This window comes from Mus musculus, chromosome 4 (genome assembly GCF_000001635.26).
Source record: "Mus musculus strain C57BL/6J chromosome 4, GRCm38.p6 C57BL/6J".
Taxonomy (NCBI): Eukaryota; Metazoa; Chordata; class Mammalia; order Rodentia; family Muridae; genus Mus; species Mus musculus.
Window position 1 is genome coordinate 37249403 of NC_000070.6, and position 22602 is coordinate 37272004.

At 36.6% G+C, this 22602-nt stretch overlaps 1 long non-coding RNA gene across 1 annotated transcript in view; it reads left to right on the forward strand.

Annotated features, from left to right (window-relative positions):
* The window catches only part of Gm12374 (predicted gene 12374), an 83113-nt gene continuing 60511 nt past the window's right edge, over positions 1-22602 (forward strand). Inside the window, exon 1 of the long non-coding RNA NR_151605.1 lies at positions 1-156. This is a non-coding gene — a long non-coding RNA (predicted gene 12374). The remainder of the gene's footprint in view (positions 157-22602) is intronic.

Consider the following 22602-nt stretch of genomic DNA (forward strand, 5'->3'; position numbering starts at 1 on the left):
AGAATGTGTGGCCTTGTTGAAGTAGGTGTGGCCTTGTTGACAGTAGTATATCATTGAGGGGGTAGTCTTTCTGAATTCTCAGCTCCTCCTACACCAACCATGCCTGGACACTGCCATGCTTCTGCCTTGAAGATAGTAGATTGAACCTCTGAATCTGTAAGCAAGCTCCAATTGAATGTTTTCCCCTATAAAAGTTGCCTTGGTCATGGTTTCTCTTCTCAGCAATGGAAACCCAAACTATTATAATGGGTGTGGGACCATCTACTGGAGTATGAGCAACCTACCAATGGCCATATCCCCAAAGACTCTCCTTCCTGAATATCGATTAGTACATCAGAAGCCCTTCTCTTGTCCATACTGAAATTTTAAGAGGCCCTGTATCCTTCAAATCCTATGGAGATAACCTCAAGCACTAACAATACTTTTCTTATAATCACTCTTTTAATGTTGCTTACTGGTGGTTGACAAAACAATATTCACCCTGTGACAATTCTGATAGATGCACACAATATTTCTCCTAAATAATGTGATAAAATACTTTTATGTACAAATAACATAATTTGACTATCTAGGAAACAAAACATGTTAGTATGCTTTCAATAATTTTGTTTCTTCTACTCTATTATAAAACCTGTCATTGTTCAATCTCAGGTTTCAGTAAGATATAAAAGTAGCTGATATGTGATGAATAATAGCATTTTATTAAGTACATTGGGAGCAAAGATTATATTAGAAATTAATATGGTGACATGTTAAATAAGAAAAAGTGTGTACAAAAATATAAATGTACATGGGAAGGAAATAGGACTTTGCCAAAAAAGTTACATTTTGCATGCATAAGCTGAGTAACGGAGCTATTAATCCACCAGAAGTGTCATTTGTAAACCTACAACAGAAATATATGTTACCTAGTAAGCACGCTCAGCCTCCTGGAATAAAGTGAAGAGTTTGGTAACATAAAGAGATGAAAGGCAGAAGAGAGCAAAGATTGATTACTAACAGAAGATAAGCCCTCCAGTTTCTTTTAAAAGATGTCTGAAAATGATATACATTGAACAGTTCAGGTATCCCAAGATAACTTAAATATAGCTTTAAAGTGAATGCTATTGAGCTGCATCATTTAGATAAAAAAATCAAAATGTATTAATTATGCATTTAGAAAGTAGTAACATAAAATATTTTAATTTTTAAAGGAGTTGAGTATTGATATTCAAGATTTGCACAAGATCCAGCCATTTAAAATTCTAGCAAGTGTATCTATAAATACACATATTTATATGTATACATTTAAAGGAAAAATTCTTTCTTTGTGGACACTTTCCTCCAAGTGCTAAAGAACATTTAATAAAACCCCAACTACTAGGCATGAGACATCCTCTTTGAATTTTTGGTAAAGGGTGTCCAACAATCACCCTAAAAAATATAGACTATGGCTGTTTTCATGGGTCCCCTCCTAGAAGTAGCAGATAAGTTCCCATTGCTGAAAATGCCATGCACTTCAGCGACCCCTGAGCTGTAACTGATTTCAATACTTCCTCCATGAAGACTAGTTTTCATGATACCAAAGGTATCAATCAAGCTTCCAAAGGAGGAAAACCACTATGATTCCTAACCAGAAAAGATGATTAAAACTGCAACTGTGACCAGAATTGCAGTAAACCTTAGGGTACATTAGTGACATGTGGCATGCATATCCTTGTGATGTTAACTGGACTTAAGAAACCCTTAATAAGAAAAAGAAAAATATTTCTGCTCATGGAAATATAGCTAAATACACAAGGCTAGTAAAATCATGGACCATGGACGAGAACCTAACAACACCACTTTATAAAAATGTATAATATCTAAATGTATTATAAATCTAAATATTTATCCTTATATCCATAGATAAGTGTAGTCCTCATCCCTCATCAAGGAAACTTCACTCACAGCAGAGAATGTGTGTATATATATATACATATATATATATATATGTATATATATATATATATATATATGTGTATATATATATATATATATATATATATATATATATATCAGAAAATAGCCAATCGCCAATCAAAATGCACAGTTCTAGACTCCAGGTCCAGTGGATAAATCTATAAATAGCTCCTATACATAAAGGTCTAGCCACATTGTGGTAGAGGGAATGGAAAATATTAAAGAGCCAGATGATTAAGTAGTTTGAATTAAGTTTGTGTTTCCTAGGAATGAGTGCATAAGCTATGCTTATAAAGGCTCACCACCATGATGGTTTGAACATGAGGTGAAAATGGACAACAATAGATATGTTAAAGAAGACACTAAAATGTCCACATGCCCTCAATCCTACATAAAGAACTACAGGAAAATATAGAATGCCAAAAGCCTGAAAAATAATCTTCCCTAGGGAAGAGAACCCCTATTGGTTATCCAACAACAAATGACCATCCCTGAAAATATGCACACAGATAAGATTATTGGTAATTACCCAGATGTCTTGAATTTATTAATAAAAACATGTGTGCATCTATTAATAATTGGTGAAAACAAAGCCATAAACTTGAATTGGAGCAAAGAGAAGAATATCATAGGGTTTGGAGGAAGAAAAGAGAAGTAGAACATGATATAATTGCATGAAAATGTCAAAATAATGAAAGATAATTTAAATTTCCTTAAGTATGGGGTAGGGCTACATGGAACTTCCTCTGTCTGAAGAGCTATTATAAGTTGATGTCATTTGTGACAAAATCATTACTTTAGAGATATGGCCTCTGGTAGATTGTCAGTGCATCTATGGAAGCCCCACTCCCCATTTCATAAGAGCTTCACTAGTTGGAATCAGGATGCTATATTCAAAACTAAGGAGAAATGTCATGAAGTAGGGAGGAGGAATATATTAGAAATGGAAGACAAACTGTTGGAGTAGATATTATTATTTTAAAATGGAAAATACTTATATTTTTTAAAAAGTAAACTTCATCTCAGCAAAATAGAAATTGATCTATCCTTTATTTGAGGGACTTATAATAATAGAGTTTGTTATTTACCTCAATAAAATTATACAACAAATACACCCAAATTTAATTTCTGATACTCATGAGGAGTCGTTTTCATCAAAGCAGTACTTCAGAAGGAAGGTTACTGCTGGACATTTTCTCATCTTAGCTTTGTTACTTATTTCTGCTTCTGCCTTGGTTCATAGAACACTCTCTACACTCAAATCTTGGTTCTCCTCTTGCATATACTCCCTTTACAATAGGGTGAAGTTTTCAGTCACTGAAGAGATTTAATATGTTTCTGGCCTATACTTTTTTATTCGTGTATGAAATCTATTACTGGTATCAATGATAACAACCTACCATTGGTAGAGTTCATATATTAATAAGTTGTGACTTATTTTATATATTATAGATATTAATCACAATGAAATTTGTAATATTAACAGATAATGTATAAATAAGTGATTAAATCCATTCTATTCACATAAAATTAACTATATGATAGTCAATAAAAGAGCCATTATTATGCTATAGGTCTTTTTTTTTTTCCATTTTTTATTAGGTATTTAACTCATTTACATTTCCAATGCTATACCAAAAGTCCCCCATATCCACCCACCCCCACTCCCCTGCCCACCCACTCCCCCTTTTTGGCCCTGGTATTCCCCTGTACTGGGGCATATAAAGTTTGCAAGTCCAATGGGCCTCTCTTTCCAGTGATGGCCGACTAGGCCATCTTTTGATATATATGCAGCTAGAGTCAAGAGCTCCGGGGTACTGGTTAGCTCATAATGTTGTTCCACCTATAGGGTTGCAGATCCCTTTAGCTCCTTGGCTACTTTCTCTAGCTCCTCCATTGGGAGCCCTATGATCCATCCATTAGCTGACTGTGAGCATCCACTTCTGTGTTTGCTGGGCCCCGGCATAGTCTCACAAGAGACAGCTACATCTGCGTCCTTTCAATAAAATCTTGCTAGTGTATGCAATGGTGTCAGCGTTTGGATGCTGATTATGGGGTGGATCCCTGGCTATGGCAGTCTCTACATGGTCCATCCTTTCATCTCAGCTCCAAACTCCGTCTCTGTAACTCCTTCCATGGGTGTTTTGTTCCCAAATCTAAGGAGGGGCATAGTGTCCACACTTCAGTCTTCATTCTCCTTGAGTTTCATGTGTTTAGCAAATTATATCTTATATCTTGGGTATCCTAGGTTTGGGGCTAATATCCACTTATCAGTGAATACATATTGTGTGAGTTTCTTTGTGAATGTGTTACCTCACTCAGGATGATGCCCTCCAGGTCCATCCATTTGGCTAGGAATTTCATAAATTCATTCTTTTTAATAGCTGAGTAGTACTCCATTGTGTAGATGTACCACATTTTCTGTATGCATTCCTCTGTTGAGGGGCATCTAGGTTCTTTCCAGCTTCTGGCTATTATAAATAAGGCTGCTATGAACATAGTGGAGCATGTGTCCTTCTTACCTGTTGGGGCATCTTCTGGATATATGCCCAGGAGAGGTATGCCAGACCTAAAGCTTTACTACAGAGCAATTGTGATAAAAACTGCATGGTACTGGTATAGAGACAGACAAGTAGACCAATGGAATAGAATTGAAGATCCAGAAATGAACCCACACACCTATGGTCACTTGATCTTCGACAAGGGAGCTAAAACCATCCAGTGGAAGAAAGACAGCATTTTCAACAATTGGTGCTGGCACAACTGGTTGTTATCGTGTAGAAGAATGCGAATCGATCCATACTTATCTCCTTGTACTAAGGTCAAATCTAAGTGGATCAAGGAACTTCACATAAAACCAGAGACACTGAAACTTATAGAGGAGAAAGTGGGGAAAAGCCTTGAAGATATGGGCACAGGGGAAAAATTCCTGAACAGAACAGCAATGGCTTGTGCTGTAAGATCGAGAATCGACAAATGGGACCTAATGAAACTCCAAAGTTTCTGCAAGGCAAAAGACACCGTCAATAAGACAAAAAGACCACCAACAGATTGGGAAAGGATCTTTACCTATCCTAAATCAGATAGGGGACTAATATCCAACATATATAAAGAACTCAAGAAGGTGGACTTCAGAAAATCAAATAACCCCATTAAAAAATGGGGCTCAGAACTGAACAAAGAATTCTCACCTGAGGAATACCGAATGGCAGAGAAGCACTTGAAAAAATGTTCAACATCCTTAATCATCAGGGAAATGCAAATCAAAACAACCCTGAGATTCCACCTCACACCAGTCAGAATGGCTAAGATCAAAAATTCAGGTGACAGCAGATGCTGGCGAGGATGTGGAGAAAGAGGAACACTCCTCCATTGTTGGTGGGAGTGCAGGCTTGTACAACCACTCTGGAAATCAGTCTGGCGGTTCCTCAGAAAACTGGACATAGTACTACCGGAGGATCCAGCTATAGGTCTTTTAAAAATATATCCTGGGTTCTAATATTTGCTTTGAGAAAATCTTCGTGGTTCTGAGCACAAGAATAATCATTATTAAATAGTAGGCCCAAACAGACCTAAGCAGACCCAAGAACCTCCTCTGTAAATTCAGAATGTACTTCATAAAGTTGCTGTGATTGTTAAACAATTAAATGAATTATTATATAGTGTTGCGGACCTGCCTCACTCAGTCTCCCTCAATCTGAGGAAGAACTCATGAATTCCAGTTACAGGAGAGCAAGGAGTTGGCATGGATGACAAACACACGGATACAGAGAGAGTGTGTATCTGAATGTAATTTGTCTCAAAGTGAGAACCACTCTTTTAAGTGACTTTTACACAAAACAGAGGAATGCATACAAAAAGCTAACAGGAACCAACTGGGATAAAATCAATGTTAACAACAGGGATCAAAAGCAGCACCACCTAAGGTCAGTTTAATCTTAGAAACCAGGGGCAAGGGCTTCATGCCCTTGTCATAGTTCCAATTCTAGTCTATTTTATAGTCCACCTTCCCCCTAGGCCATTGTAAATTCCTGTGTATGGGTGTGACTCAGCCATCTACAATTCTAAGTATTTACTGTAGTTCCTTCTTAGAACACAAACTTCCTAGATCATTGTAATTTCTTGCATATGGGAGTAACTCAGCTATTCTTTTAAGTATCTGCAAGGAATCTCCATTCGTCAGAAGAACTCACCAACTTTCTTCTAATATGCAATGTAGTCTGCCATACGTGACTGTAATGAAGATTCTAAGCATACTTTGCTAAACTTGCCCTGAGATTTCTAACTCTATGTAGTAGATAGTAATGACTGATTTCTTTCACTATCTCTCTTACAATACTAGAGGCAATTCTGATTGTCACTGAATAGGCAACATTCATATTGAATTCCAAGCCCAGAGTCGGCTCAAGGACTACCTAGGGCATTGGTGAAGGCCAGGAAGCAAAGTTCAATTTTGCTTAGATATTTGGCAAATCATTGCTTGGAATCATCTATAATAAAACAATACTGAGGGAGAGCACACATCCATTTTCAAGGACGTGTTTGGAGCATTTGTTATACTGGATGCCAAGGTTCCAAGAGACTAAGTTTCTGTGAACTTTTGGCCTCAGGACTGCGTCCACGTTTCCAGGCCTGTCACTTGAGTCACTACTGGAGTGGATGTAGCAATACAGGAGTAACTTAAAACACCAATTCATTAGAAAAGGCATCTTATACTTTTGAACTCTTAGTATTAGAATACTGGGCAAGTAAGTAACAATGGTTGAAGATGAGGCATTGTAATGGTTTGAAAAATGGCCCCCATAGGCTCATAGAGAGGGGCAATATTAAGAAATGTAGCTTTGTTGGAGTAATTATGTTTCATTGACTTCCTGCAGCTGATCAATTCAGATGTAGAATTCTCAGCTCCTCCAGCACCAGGTCTCCCTTAGACTTAACATTGGTTGTTATGCATGGCCTGAGTATAGTGAGAGCTAATGAATGGATACATACCATATTTTTCTTGGTAGGTCTGTATTACCCCGCTCAGGATATGTTTTTCCCTAGCTCCATCTATTCTTTTATTTGTGAATTTCATTTTTAATTAATTAATTTACACTGCATATTTTATTATGCCCCTGTCTACCCTCCAAATGTTCCACATTCCATACCTCCTCCCCACCTCCCTGTCTCCATGGAGATGTCCCCACCCCCAACCAACCTGACCTCTAAACTCCCTGGGGCCTCCAGTCTCTTAAGGGGTAGGTGCATCATCACTGAATGAACAGAGACCAGGCCACCCTCTATTGTATATGTGTGGGAGGCCGCAGATACCAATTTCAGATTTGCTCTGTCACCTCTGAACTAGTGTAGAGGTGTAGGCCCTCAAACACCACTGGAGAAGAGATAAAACTCAGCACCACACCTTGCCTTGATCTCGATTTTTGTTAAATGCTTTGATTTCCCTTTATGAGGTTGTTTTTGTTGTCTAGTGGCTTCCTGTAAATCACCCTCTTTTATGTTGAGGTTTGCCCCTTGCATTCCTAGACTCTTCAGGACTTTCTTCAGAAAGGACTGTTGCATTTTTTTTCCCAAAGGCTTCTTCTGTACCTCATGAGATAATCATGTAGTTTTTGGTCTTTTAATTTGTTTATATGATACATTGCATTTATAGATGTACATATGGTTAATAACCCTGAATCTCTAAAATGAAGTTTACTTATCAGCGTAGATGATCTTGGTCTTGTCTTGGTGGGTTCAGTTGGCAAGTATTTTATTAAGAAACTTTGTATCTTTGTTCATAAGGAGGTCTGTAATCTCTTTGAATTTCTGCTGGGTCTTTACCTGGCTTAAGACTCAGGGTAACCATGTCTTCACAAGAAAAATTGGGCATTGTTCATTCTTTTTCTATTTTTGTGCAATAATATGAGGAATACTGTCATTTACTCTTTTTTTTGAGTATTTTACAATTCTGCAACAAATTTAGGCGATTATTTTTTGCTTGGAAGACTTTGATTACTTCTACTTTACCAGCTCTGCTTAAATGGCTTATCTGATCCTTATTTAATTTGGTGTTGTGTATTGAAAACGCTATCGATTTCTCTTAGCCTTTCCAATCTAATAGAGTACAGTTTTTTTTTCAGTAGTCCTTATGAATCATAGGCTTGTGATTCTCTGAATTTCTTTAGCATCTCTTATTCTGTTCTCTTTTACATCTCTTATGTGTTAATTTGTTTTTGTTTTTTTTTTTTTAATCTGGTATTTAGGTAATTTGGTTAAGGCTTTATAGTTTTATCAGTTTTATCAAAAGTGAATTTTTGTTTCATTGATTCTTTGTGTTGTTTTATTTGTGTCTATTATATGTATTTCTGGCCCTTTTGATTATTTCTTGCTATCTATATTTACCTTTGGGTGTTATTTATTCATTTATTCTTTGTATTCTAGAGCTTTTCAATATAGTACTCAGTTACTCAGTTTGAAGATTCTGTGTGTGTGTGTACACTTGTTCTTTTTATTTGTTCTTTTTTCAATGTAGGGACTTAGTTCCATGAATTTGCCTCTTAGAACAGCCTTTATTTAATATGCTGGGTTTTCATTTTCATTCAATTCTAAAAAAGCTTTAATTCCTTTTTACATTTTGTCTTGACCAAATTTTCATCCAGATGTCACTGGTTTGACATAGAGCTGAAGTGGGGTGTGAGACTGAAGGCTTTGAATGAGAGGACCAGAAGGTAATAAGACTGGTTACTTGCTTCACCGAGTACAGGTTTGTGGAACTCCACTATTTAAAGTTGCTTCAAATTCATAGGGTAAGAGAAGAAAACTGAGTATAGAAAGCTGCAGTGTTCACAGGGAATGAACAGAGAGTGCTCTATTCTTTCCATAGGTTCTAAAGATTCAAATTCAAGTCCTCATGCTTTTCCATGAAGCCAACTCTCTCACCCTGGACAACCTTTTTTTTTAATGCTATATTCTGACATCTTTACCAACTATTTATTCATCTTCATTATATTCATGTTCATCACCATGACTTTACCTTATTATAGCAAAGAAAATGTAGTAGTCTTTACATTATTATAAGAAAGAAATTGTAGTCTTATGTTAATACTGTAATGTACATGCTCTTTATGAATGAAATATAGAAAAGATTTTTTGTTGTTGTTCTAAAATGGAATTGATATTATACCAGATAGAACCACCTTAGTGTAAAATGGTCTGGTTTGACCTAAGAATTATTATCTATGACACAGCCAAACAGAAGCTGAAAGAATTGACTAAGAAATCACATTTATATAAAGATAATGTGTAATATTTTCTTCTTTCTTTGGGTTTCTACTTTTTATGGTGAACTTCAAGCAAGTACTATTGTTGTGGGATATTTGATAACATTGTAAACCACAAGATTTTTACTGGAAATACCTTGTGATGGTGTGACTCAGCCCTAGTACACACATTTTATCCAAGAGCTTTCTGTTTACTGTAAACAAGTAGTTGTTCAGTCCTACCACACACCTGGAACCCAAGTTCCAGGTTCTACAAAGAAGAGCTAAATAAAGTAAAAAATAGGTCAAGGAGAGAGGCAAGCAACCAGTTGACATGGCATGAACATAAGCAAACCCAGGAGAGAGAAAGGAAGGCCTTTGAGAAGGGCATTTAAGACAGCATGGAGAAGGAGTTCTCTGTTAGGGTTTCCATTGCTATGAAGAAACACCATGACCAAGGCAACTCTTATAAAGGCAAATATTGTATTGGGGCTGCCTTACAGTTTCAGAGGTTTGGTTAATTATCATCAAAGCAGCAAGCATGGCAGCATGCAGGCAGACATGGAGAAGGAGCTGAGAGTTCTGCATCTTGATTCAAAGGCAACCACCAGAGACTGGCCTCCTCATTAAGTTAAAAAGAAGCTCTCTTCTGCAATGGGAGAAGCCTGAGTATAGGAAACTTCCAAAGCCTACCCTCACAGTGACACATATTCTCCAACAAGGCCACGACTCCTAACAGTACCATTCTCTATGTGTCAAGCATATTCAAACCACTACAAGGAACTTCTTTCTTTCAGCATGTCTATGGAATAGGAGGGTCAGCAGCGTGCTCTCTCTGCATCTCTGAGCTGGCAGCCTTGCACCCTAGTATCTGGCTCCAGAGTCTTCATTGGTAAATCAAACATTTGAGACTATTACCTGAACAAACTTGTTTCAGGCATATTAATACTTAGTGACACACCCTTTTTGTCTTAACCCAGGCAAAAACAGCTGTGTGGAAATAGATTGCCCTGTCGAAACAAGTTATAAATAAATAATATGCAGAAGCATATGAAATAAATGTGTTTTAGATTTATTCATACTTTATGTACATGAATGTTGACTTGCAAGTATGTATGTATACATGCCCACAGTACTCAGGAGCCAAGAGTGGGCATCAGATCAATTGAAATTGAAGTTACAAAATGTGGTGAAGCACCATGTGTGTTCTGTAAACTCAACCCATGTGTTTTACAAGAGAAACAAGTGTTTTTAGCCACTGAACCAAGTCTTTGACTCCAACAATAAATGGTTTTGAACATTAAAACATTCAAAAGCATACTTAGTAAAAACATTACATTTGAGAGTGGCATTCTGGTAATAGCAATCTAAAATCTGTAAATTGTTTTTTTCTTGGAAATGATACATTATGGGAATGTCAAAATGAAGGAAAGTACAGCTTGAGGTCAGGGATAGTGATTCCCCCAGAAGTTCTTTTATTGTTGAGAATAGATTTGCTACCCTGGTTTTGTTTGTTTGTTTGTTTGTTTTTTGTTTTTTTGTTATTCCAAATGAACTTGAGAATTGCTCTTTCTAATTCTATGAAGAATTGTGCTGGAATTTTGATGGTGATTGCATTGAATCTGTATATTGTTTTCAGCAAGATGGCTATTCTTAGTATATTAATCCTGCTAATCCACAAGCATGGGTGATCTTTCCATCTTCTAAGGTCTTCTTCATTTTCTTTATTCAGAGACTTGAAGTTCTTGTTGTACAGATCTTTCACTTGCTTGGTTAGCATCACACCAAGATATTTTATATTGTTTGTAACTATTATGACTAATGTTTCCCCAATTTCTTTCTCAGCCCAGTTATCTTTTGAGTATAGGAAGGCTATTGATTTGTTTCAGTTAATTTTATATCCAACCAATTTGCTGAAGTTTTTTTTTTTTTTTTTTTTTTTTTTAAATCAGCTATAGGAATACTCTGGTGGAATTTTTGGGGCCACTTAAGTATATCATGGTAATATTTTGACTTCTTCTTTTCCAATTTGAATCCCTTTGACCTCCTTTTGTTGTCTAATTACTCTGGCTAGAAGTTTAAGTACTATATTGAATAAATAGGAAGAGAGAAAGCAATCTTGTCTACTTCCTGATTTTATTAGAATTGCTTCAAGTTCCTCTCCATTTAGTTTGATGATGGCTACTGGTTTGCGGTATATTGCTTTTACTATGTTTAGGTAGGGGCCTTGAACTCTTTATCTTTCTAAGATGAAGGGATGTTGAATTTTATCAAATGCTCCCTCAGCATCTAACAAAATGATCATGTGGGTTTTTTCTTTGGGTTTGTTTATGTAGTGGATTAAATTGGTGAATTTCCATATATTGAACCATCCCTGGGATGAAACCTACTTGATCGTGGTGGATCATAATTGTACTACGTTCTTGGATTCGGTTTATGAGGGTTTTATTGAATATATTCAATATTCAACAAAATAGGGAAATTTGTCTGAAGGTTTCTTTCTTTGTTGGGTCTTTGTGTGGTTTTAGTATTAGTGTAACTGTGGCTTCATAGAACAAATTGAGTAGTATTCCTTCTGTTTATATTTTGTGGAATAGTTTGAAGAATATTGGTATTATCAGACTTCTTTGAAAGTCTGATAGAATTCTGCACTAAACCCAACTGGTCCTGGGACTTTTTAAACTTCTTTAGGGGTTATGGGACTGTTTATATGTTTTATCTGATCCCAGTTTAACTTTGGTATTTGGTATCTGTCTAGAAAATTGTCTATTTCATACAGATATATTGATAGAAATTTAAGGTTGATTTCTTTTTATTATATGCCAATAAAAATTTAGAGTGGCTTTATTTTAATAGTATATTAACAGAAACTAAGGTTGTTTTGTTTGATTTTTATATACTGGTAGGAATTTAAGGCTGTTTTGCTTGAATTATTGTACACCAATACGATTTTAAAGTTGTTTTGTTAGACTATATTATACATAGGCTATTTACTTCCAATATAATGTAAAGTTCTAGTTTTATGTTTTTTTATAATTATTTTAAATGTGTGTAGGTTGCTAATGCTAGGGAAATATACGATTTTTAAACATAAAGGAGGATATGAAGTAGAAATTTCTGGATATATCATGTGATGCAAACATATTTGGTGTTTTGATAAGACAGACTCACATGGTATTTTGCTGAAACAAGGACCATGGAAGCACACATGATCTTTGGAAAGGGTATAAATAAGACTCAATGAACAGTGAAGGTGTGATTGCATAGCTAGCTTTGCAATACTTTACTGGCCTTGTACCTTCATATTCACTGATTCACTTTGTTGAGAGAAGCATGGCAGAGAACTTCTGCCATCATGGCTGGTCTTGGTCAGTCCATGATGATTCATGCTGATTTGGTGGGTGACTGATGGTTTCTTCCAGATCATGACATTGCTGCTGAGTCCTCTTTGGTATCCTGACACTCTTCAAATAGACTGCTAGTATTCTGACAAATGGATATTGGAATTGCTCTGAGGAACTACTTCTAAATAGGTCCACATCCCTTCTTCCTATTTGCCATCTTTTCTTCCCTACCTTTGGATGGCGGGCTACAAGGGAATTAAAAGCTTTTGAAAATCCTTATTAAAAGTAGGTTTAAAAAAATCCCATAATCAGCTTCCAAACGCTGACACCATTGCATACACTAGCAAGATTTTGCTGAAAGGACCCAGATATAGCTGTCTCTTGTGAGACTAGGCCGGGGCCTAGCAAACACAGAAGTAGATGCTTACAGTCAGCTTTTAGATGGATCACAGGGCTCCCAATGGAGGAGCTAGAGAAAGTACCCAAGGAGCTAAAGGGATCTGCAACCCTATAGGTGGAACAACATTATGAACTAACCAGTACCCCGGAGCTCTTGAATCTAGCTGCATATGTATCAAAAGATGGCCTAGTCAGCAATCACTGGAAAGAGAGGCCCATTGGACATGCAAACTTTATATGCCCCAGTACAGGGGAACGCCAGGGCCCAAAAATGGGAATGGGTGGGTAGGGAAGTGGGGGGCAGGGAGGGTATGGGTGACTTTTGGGATAACATTGGAAATGTAATTGAGGAAAATATGTAATAAAAAATATTTTTTAAAAAAAGAAAGAAAATGTACTACAGACGTACACACCTGAGTACACCGCATTATTTTTCATTACTAAAAGGTGGGAGCAACCTATAACCACTAACAGATGCATCTAAGCAAAATGCAGTGTTCACATTGAAAAGATATTTATTTTAATAAAGTAAGATTCTTACATATGCTACAACATAAATGATCCTTAATTCATTACCTTAAGTGAAGTAAGAACAACACAGAATGGCAAAGGATGTCTTCTTTGTGCAGAAGAATTACAAAGCCCAAAGTAGATGAAAGAGCTTATCAGAGACTGCTGTATGAAAAATGAAAGCTATTATTTAATAAATATAGAATTTCAAAAAAATTTCTAAACCTACAAAGGTCTGCTTTGGTTATATTGTCAATTCCAAGCCAACCTAAGATATATTTGCTACTGTCTGAGAAAAGAAAAATGAATCAAGTTGTCTTGAAAAAAATGAAGAATCTATGTATAAATCTGTTAATTGTTAATAAAATTTATACCAAACAAACAAACAAACAAACAAACAAACAAAAACGCCGGACATGGTGGCGCACATCTTTAATCCCAGCACTCAGGAGGCAGAGGCAGGCAGATTTCTGAGTTCGAGGCCAGCCTGGTCTACAAAGTGAGTTCCAGGATAGCCAGGGCTATACGGAGAAACCCTGTATCAAAAACAAACAAACAAACAAACAAACAAAAAAAACAAAAAAAAAAACAAAATAAAAATAAATAAATAAATAAATAAAATAATAAAAATAAAATTTATAGAATGTCCATTCTTTCTTTTTGAAGTAGTTGATTTAATCTCTCTATGAATCAGTTTTATTCTATTGTGAAATAATTTTACCTCATTCTTTAATTGATTTTCTCTCATATTAAATGCCCATAGTGTCTTTACAACTTAGATTAATTTTAAATTAATTCAAACTGAAGAGTTGAATTCTTTTTGTTAATAAATTTGTTTCCTTAACTCTCTGAAAATAGTTATAATGTAGTCTATGTACTACCTGATCTTTTAAATAACTAACATCAAATGGCTTTAAGCAGAAACAATTATAAATATCTGACTTTAGTTAGTCTCCATTTTTGTAGCATTTGCTAAACTATCTTAACTGTAGAAATATAAATCAGTGAATACAATTTAAAACTGCAATTAAAATGTGAATTTGAAATTGTTGAATATAATATATATATATATAATATACATATATTATATATATTATATACATATATAATATCAAGATGACATCATTTTCTGTCCCCTTCTTTCTATAATAAGGTATACTATTTTTTGATTCAATAATTATTTTGGTGGTGTTTGAATATAAACTGTTCTCCCTTATGAAAGGGATTCATTATGCATTTCTTTTCTTTATTTTAATGCTATGTAAAAGTAAAAGCTATGAGTTTGGGCTAAAAGGATATGTCTTTTTTTAAGTGTTTTTTAAGTGTTAAAATTGTACTTCTTAGGATGTTGATCACTGTGAATTCCTTCAACTATAAATGTTTTATAAATAGCTTTGATGCAATTTTCAGCTAACTTTCAATGTATAGAGTAGATACTTGCTTGTTTATATGAATTTAAATATTGATAAATTGTATAATAGTATTTACAAATGTCTATATATATTGTACAGTAATTCTGCTGTTCTACTTTTATTTTTTCCTGAAATTTTTAATTTATTATTGTATTCATTTACATTCAGCCATTGCTCCCGAGTGCTCTTCCTAGTTCCTTTTTCCATTCCCCCTCCCACTTGCCTCAGAGAGGGTGATATCTACCTGCCCCATCTCCCTTCCCTGAGGCCTCAAGTCTCTCAAGGATTAGTTGCATCTTTTCTCACTAAAGCCAGATCAAGCAGTCCTCCAGTATATATGTGCTGGGCCTCAGACCATGGTGTTATGCTACCAAGATGGTGGCTCAGTCTCTGGGATCTCCTAGGGACCAGGTTAGTTGAGACTGCCGGTATGCCTATGGGCTTGCCCTCCCCTTCATATATTTTAATACTTCCCCTTATTTCTCTATAGGGGTCCCTGACTTTAGCCCGAGTTGGCTGTACATATCTACATCTGTCTCAGTCAGCTACTGGTAGAGTCTCTTAGAGGACAGCCATGCTAAGGTCCTGTCTGTAAACACATCATAGCATCTGTAATAGTGTCAGGTCTTGGTGTGCCCCCCCCCCAAGAGATGAATCCCAATTTGGACTGATTGTTGGACAGGCTTTCCTTCAGTCACTTATCTCTGCAGTTCTTTTCAGAAATTTTGACTGTGGTTTGGTAACCCTGTCCCTCTACTTGAGGCCCTGTCTATTGGAGGTGGACTCTTTGTGTTCTCTCTTTCCACTGTTGGGCTATTAAAAATAAAGTTGATATGAACACAGTTGATCCAGTGTCCTTGTGGAATAGTGGAGCATCTTTTAGGTTTATGGCCAGATGTCTTGAGGTAGAAATATTCACAATTTTCTGAGAAAGCACCAAATTAATTTCCAGAGTGGTTGTACTACTTTGTACTCTTGCCAGCAATGGAGGAGTGTTCCTCTTGCTCCATAACCTTGCCAGCAAGTGCTTTCCCTTGAGTTTTTTATCTTAGTCATTCTGATAAATATAAGGTATACTCCAAGAGTCATTTTGATTTGCATTTTCCTGATGTTTAAGGACCTTAAACATTTCTTTAAGTGTTTCTCATGCTTTTGTTTATCTCTGTACCCCATTTTTAGTTAGGCTATTTGGTTTGTAGGTTTGTCTGACTTATTGAGATCTTTAAATATGTTGGATATCAACCCTCTGTAGGATGTAGAGAATGTCCAAGCAATGACTGACCCAAATCAAGGACCATCCCATGGGCAAGAATAAATCCCTGGCTTTGTTAATGATACTCTGTTTTTATTGCAGTTAGGGGACTAGCATAACTCTATTTAGAGAGGCTCCACCCAGAGCCTTCCCTAAACATATGCAGAAAACCACAGCCAAACATTGTACAGAACTCTGGATGTTTTGTAGAATAGTTGAGGAAAGGATTGAGAGACTCTGTTGGGAAAGGGTTTTACTAAGAAAACCAAGAGTCAACTAAACTGGATCCTTGGAGATTCCAGGGACTGAACCACCAACCAAAGGGCATACATGGGTTGAACCTAGCCTCCTGACATATAAATAGCAGATGTATAGCTTTGTCTTCATTCAGGTCTCTAAAATACTGGACTAGAAGCTTTGTCTGACTCTTTCACCTGCTTGATAATCCCGTTCCCTATACTGGACTGACTTGTCTGGACTCAGTGCTGAAAGGATATGCCTAGTCCTGCAGTGACTTGATGTGACAGGCGGGTTGGTACATATGTAGGCCTCTCCTTTCTCAGGGGAGAAGGGTATGAGATTCAAGAAACGGCTATGTGAGGGGAGACTAGAACGATGGGGTTGTGTTTGGGATATAAATTGAATGAATGAATGAATGAATGAATGAATGAAGGAATGAATAAAAATTAAACAAAAAATAAGGTAATAAATAAATAAATCATAAAAAGAATAAAATAAAAAGAGTCTCCCTTTCTCACAGAATTGTTAATTTCTATTGATCTATGTATAAGGCTTTATGGACATTCTGTTTTTCAGCACTAGAATTTGGTGTGGTTACACCTTGCCTAAATCTAATGTTGAAATCATTTAGTGCCTCTGAGCAACAGCCCATTGGGTCAGGCAAACAAGTTCCTATGTAACCATCTAATTCCTCTGGATCTTACAATCTTTCTGTTCCTTTTTATTCAATGACCTCTCAAGCTTTAATGGAAAGGAGTGTGATATAAATGTGCCACTTAGAGATGAACATCCTACATGAAGAGAGCTGCAAAAATGTATTACAGAGGTTATAGTACCTGCATGGAATTCTTAAAAATAAAAAATGAAGTATATAGTAAATTGTCATTTGAAGTTAAACTATGCATGCTTTTTTACTTTTTGCATTTTGAATTTAACTGGTCTTAAAAAAAACTTCAAGTATGTTGCAAATAAGTATACTGAGGATATTAGATATTTTACATATTTACATTTCAAATATTATCCCCTTTCCTAGTTTCTTCCCTCAAAATCCCCTATCCCCATCCCCCTCACCCTACTCCCCAACCAACCTACTCCTGTTTCCTGACCCTGGCATTCCCTTATGCTGGGGCATAGAATCTTAGGAAGACCAAGGGCCTCTCCTCCCATTGATGGCTGACTAGGACTTCCTCTGCTACATATGCAACTAGACAAATGAGTCCCACCATGTGTATTCTTTGATTGGTGGTTTAGTCCCAGGGAATTCTAGGGGTATTGGTGAGTTCATATTGTTGTTCCCCCAATAGGGCTGCAGACACCTTCGGCTCCTTAGAGACTTTCTCTAGCTCCTTCATTGGGAACCCTGTGATCCATCCACTGGATGACTGTGATCATCCACTTTCTGTATTTGTTAGGTACTAGCACAGCCTCACAGGAGACAGCTATATCAGGGGCCTGTCAGCAATATCTTGATGGCATCTACAATAGTGTCTGGGTTTGTTGGTGGTTTATGGGATGGATCCCCAGGAGGGGCAGACTGTGGATGTTCATTCCTTTAGCCTCAGCTCTGAACTTTGTCTCTGTAACTCCTTCCATGGGAATTTTGCTCCCGTTTCTAAGAAGGATTGAAGTATCCACACTTTGGTCTTCCTTTGTCTTGAGTTTCATGTGTTTTGCAAATTGTATCTTGGGTATTCTGAGTTTCTGGGCTAATATCCACTTATCAGTAAGTGCACATCATGTGTGTTCATTTGTGATTGGGTTATGTCACTCAGGATGATATCCTCCAGATCCATCCATTTGCCTAAGAATTTCATAAATTCATTATTTTTAATAGCTGAGCAGTACTCCATTGTATGAATGCACCACATTTTCTGTATGCATTCCTCTGTTAAGAGACATCTGGGTTCTTTCCAGCTTCTGGCTATTATAACTAAGGCTGCTATGAACATAGTGGAGCATGTGTTCTTATTACCAGTTGGGACATCTTCTGGATATATGCCCAGGAGAGCTATTGCTAGATCCTCCTGTAGTACTATATCAAATTTTATGAGGAACTGCCAAACTGATTTCCAGAGTGGTTGTACGAGCTTGCAATCGCACCAGCAATGGAAGAGTGTTCTTTCTCCACATCCTAGCCAGCATCAGCTGTCACCTAAATTTTTGATCTTAACCATTCTGACTGGTGTGAGGCAGAATCTCTGGTTTGTTTTGATTTGCTTTTCCCTGTCATTTAAGGATGTTGAACATTTCTTTAGGTGCTTCTCAGCCTTGGTATGCCCCAATTAAGAATCCTATGTTTAGCTCTGTATTCCATTTTGTAATAGGGTTATTTGGTTTTCTGAAGTCCAACTTCTTGTGTTCTTTATATATTGGATATTAGCCCCCTATCAGATTTACTATTGGTAAAGATCTTTTCCCAATCTATTTTTTGCTGTTTTGTCTTATTGACTGTGTCCTTTGCGTTACAGAAGCTTTGCAATTTTATGAAGTCCCATTTGTCAATTCTTGATCTTACAGCACAAGCCATTTCTTTTCTGTTCATAAAATTTTCCACCTGCCCAAATCTTCAAGATTCTTTTCCACTTTCTCCTCCATAAGTATCAGTGTCTCTGGTTTTATGTGGCTACTGGTTTGCTATATATTACTTTTATTATGTTTAGATATGGGCCTTGATTACCTGATCTTTCCAAGACTTTTATCATGAATGGGTGTTGGATTTTGTCAAATGCATTCTCAGCATATAATGTTATGATCATGTGTTTTTTTTCCTCTGAGTTTGTTTATATAGTGGGTTACATTGATGAATTTCCATATATTGAACTATCCTTGCATCCCTGGGATGAAGCCTACTTGATCCTGATGGATTATCGTTTTGATGTGTCTTTGGATTTGGTTTGCAAGAGTTTTATTGAATATTTTTGCATTGATATTCCTAAGGGAAATTGGTCTGAAGTTCTTTTTCTTTTTTGGGTCTTTGCATGGTTTAGGTATCAGAGTAATTGTGGCTTTATAAAACGAATTGGGTGTATTACCTTTTGTTTCTATTTTGTGGAATAGTTTCAGGAGAATTGGAATTAGGTATTCTTTGAAGAGCTATAGAACTCCGCACTAAACACATGTGGTCCTGGGTTTTTTGGTTTTTTTTGTTTGTTTGTTTGGTTAGGAAATTATTAATGACAGTTTGTATAACTCTAGGGGATATTGGACTCTTTAGATCATTAATGTGATCCCAGTTTATCTTTGGTACCTTGTATCGTATAGAAAATTGTCCATTTCATCCAGATTTTCCAGTTTTGTTGAACATAGGTGTTTGTAGTAGGATCTGATAATGTTTTGGTTTTCCTAAGATTCTGTTGTCATTTCTCCTTTTTCCTTTCTGATTTTGTTAATTAGGATACTGTCCCTGTGCCCTCTACTTAGTCTGATTATGGGTTTATCGATCTTGTTGATTTTCTAAAAGAACCATCTCCTGGTTTGGTTGATTTTTTATATAGTTCTTTTTGTTTCCACATGGTTGATTTCTGCTCTGAGTTTGATTATCTCCTGCTGTCTACTCTCCTCTTGGGCAAGTTCTCTTTCTTTTGTTCTAAAGCTTTTAGGTGTGTTTTCAAGCTGCTAGTGCATGCTTTCTCAAGAATCTCTTTGGAGGCACTCAGAGCTATGAATTTTCCCCTTAGGACTGCTTTCATTGTGTCCCATACGTTTGGGTTTGTTGTGGCTTCATTTTCATTAAACTCTAAAAGGTCTTTAATTTCTTTATCTCTTTCTTGACCAAAGTATCATTAAGTAGAGTGTTGGCTTTCAATTATTTATGTTGTTATTGAAGATCAGCCTTAGTCCGTTGTGATCTGAGAGGATGCATGGGATAATTTCAGTATTTTTGTATCTGTTGAGGCCTGTTTTGTGACCAATTATATGGTCAATTTTGGAGAAGGTACCATGAGGTGCTGAGAAGAAGGTAAATCCTTTTTATTTTAGGGTAAAATGTTCTGTATATATCTGTTAAATCCATTTGTTTCATAACTTCTGATAGTATCACTGTGTCTTCACTTAGTTTCTGTTTCTGGGATCTGTCTATTGATCAGAGTTGGGTGTTGAAGTCTCTCACTGTTATTGTGTGAGGTGCAATGTGTTCTTTGAGCTTTACTGAAGTTTCTTCAATGAATGGGGCTGCCCTTGCATTTGGAGCATAGATATTCAGAATTGAGAATTCATCTTGGAAGATTTTACCTTTGATGAGTATGAAGTGTCACTCCTTTTCTTTTTTGATAAGTTTGGGTTGATTTTATTCGATATTAGTATAACTACTCCAAGCCTTGCAGTGGTGTCTCATGCCTTTAATCCTAGTACTTGGGAGGTAGAAGCAGGCGGCTTTCTGAGTTCGAGGCCAGCCTGGTCTACAGAGCAAAATTCCAGGGCAGCCATGAGTACACAGAGAAACCCTGTCTAAAAACAAAACAAACAAAACAAAACAAAACAAAACAAAACAAAACAAGACCAACCAAGCAACCAACAAACAAACAAAAACAAAACAAACAAACAAAAAGAATGGCTACTTTAGCTTGTTTCTTCAGACCATTTGCTTGGAAAATTGTTTTCCAGCCTTTCATTCTGAGGTAGTGTCTGTCTTTTTCCCTGAGATAGGTTTCCTGTAAGCAGCAAAATGGTGGGTCTTGTTTATGTAGCCAGTCTGTTAGTCTATGCTTTTTTATTGGGGAATTGCGTCCATTGATTTTAAGAGATATTAAGAAAAAGTCATTGTTGCTTCCTGTTATTTTTTGTTGCTAGAGTTGGGATTCTGTTCTTGTGGCTGTCTTCTTTTAATTTTGCTTAAGGATTACTTTCTTGCTTTTTCTAGGTCATAGTTTCCCTCCTTGTGTTGGAGTATACCGTTTATTATCCTTGAACTGCTGCATTCATGGAAAGATATTGTGTGAATTTGGCTTTGTCATAGAATACTTTGATTTCTCCATGTATTGAGAGTTTTGCTGGGTATATTATCCTGGGCTGGAATTTGTGTTCTTTTAGGGTCTGTATAACATCTGTCCAGGATCTTCTGGCTTTCATAGTCTCAAGTGAGAAATCTGGTGTAATTCTAATAGGTCTGCCTTTATATGTTACTTGACCATTTTCCCTTACTGCTTTTAATATTCTATCTTTATTTAGTGTGTTTGGTGTTTTGATTATTATGTTTCAAGAGGAATTTCTTTTCTAGTTTATTCTATTTGGAATTCTGTGGGCTTCTTGTATGTTCATGGGCATTTCTTTCTTTAGGTTAGGGAAGTTTTCTTCTATAATTTTGTTGAAGATATTTACTGAACCTTTAAGTTGATAACCTTTATTCTCATGTATACTCATTTTGTCCTGGATATTTTGAATTAGGATCTGTTTTCCATTTTTCATTTTCTTTCATTTTCCATGTTTTCTATGGGATCCTCTGCACCTGATATTCTTTCTTCCATCTCTTGTTTTCTTTTGCTTATTTTTGCATCTATGGCTCCTGATTTTGTTCCTAGGATTTTTATCTCCAGAACTGTCTTCCTGTGTGTTTTATTTATTGTTTCTACTTCTACTTTTAGATCTTGGATGTTTTTGTACAATTTCTTCAAAGTTTTGGCTATGTTTTCCTGTAATTCTTTAATGGCTTTTTGTGGTTTCTCTTTAATTACTTCTACCTATTTAGCTGTATTCTCCTGTATTTCTTTAAGGAAGTTATTAATGCCCTTCTTAAAACCCTCTACCAATATCATGAAGTATAAATGTAAATCAGAATCTTGCTTTTCAGGAGTGTTGGTGTATCCAGGACTCACTGTAGTGGGAGTCCTGGGTTCTGATGATGTCAAGAAATCTTTTTTCTGCTGGTAAGATTCTTACATTTGCCTTTCACCATCTTGTAATCTCCGATGTTAGATGTTCTAGCTCTTTCTGGCTGGAGCTTTTCTTCCTTTGAGTCTGTTATCCTGTATCAGTACTCCAGGGAAAACAGCACTCCTGGCAAGACCAGTGCACAGAGGACTATGGTACAGCCCCCCTCCCTCCTCGCTGAAGACGTAGGTCCATAGGACCCTGTCTGAGAAGCTATGATTCTTGTTCTTTCCTGAGAGCACCCATGTAAGAGAGACACTGGAGAGAAAATGGCAATCTGACCTGAGTGCTGGGGTAAGAGCCTGCCCTGGAGGCAAGCTCTCCCCTAGCAGGGAAGGTGCACAGAGGACTGAGGATCAACTCCACCTCCTTGCTGAAGATGAAGGTCCATAGGTACT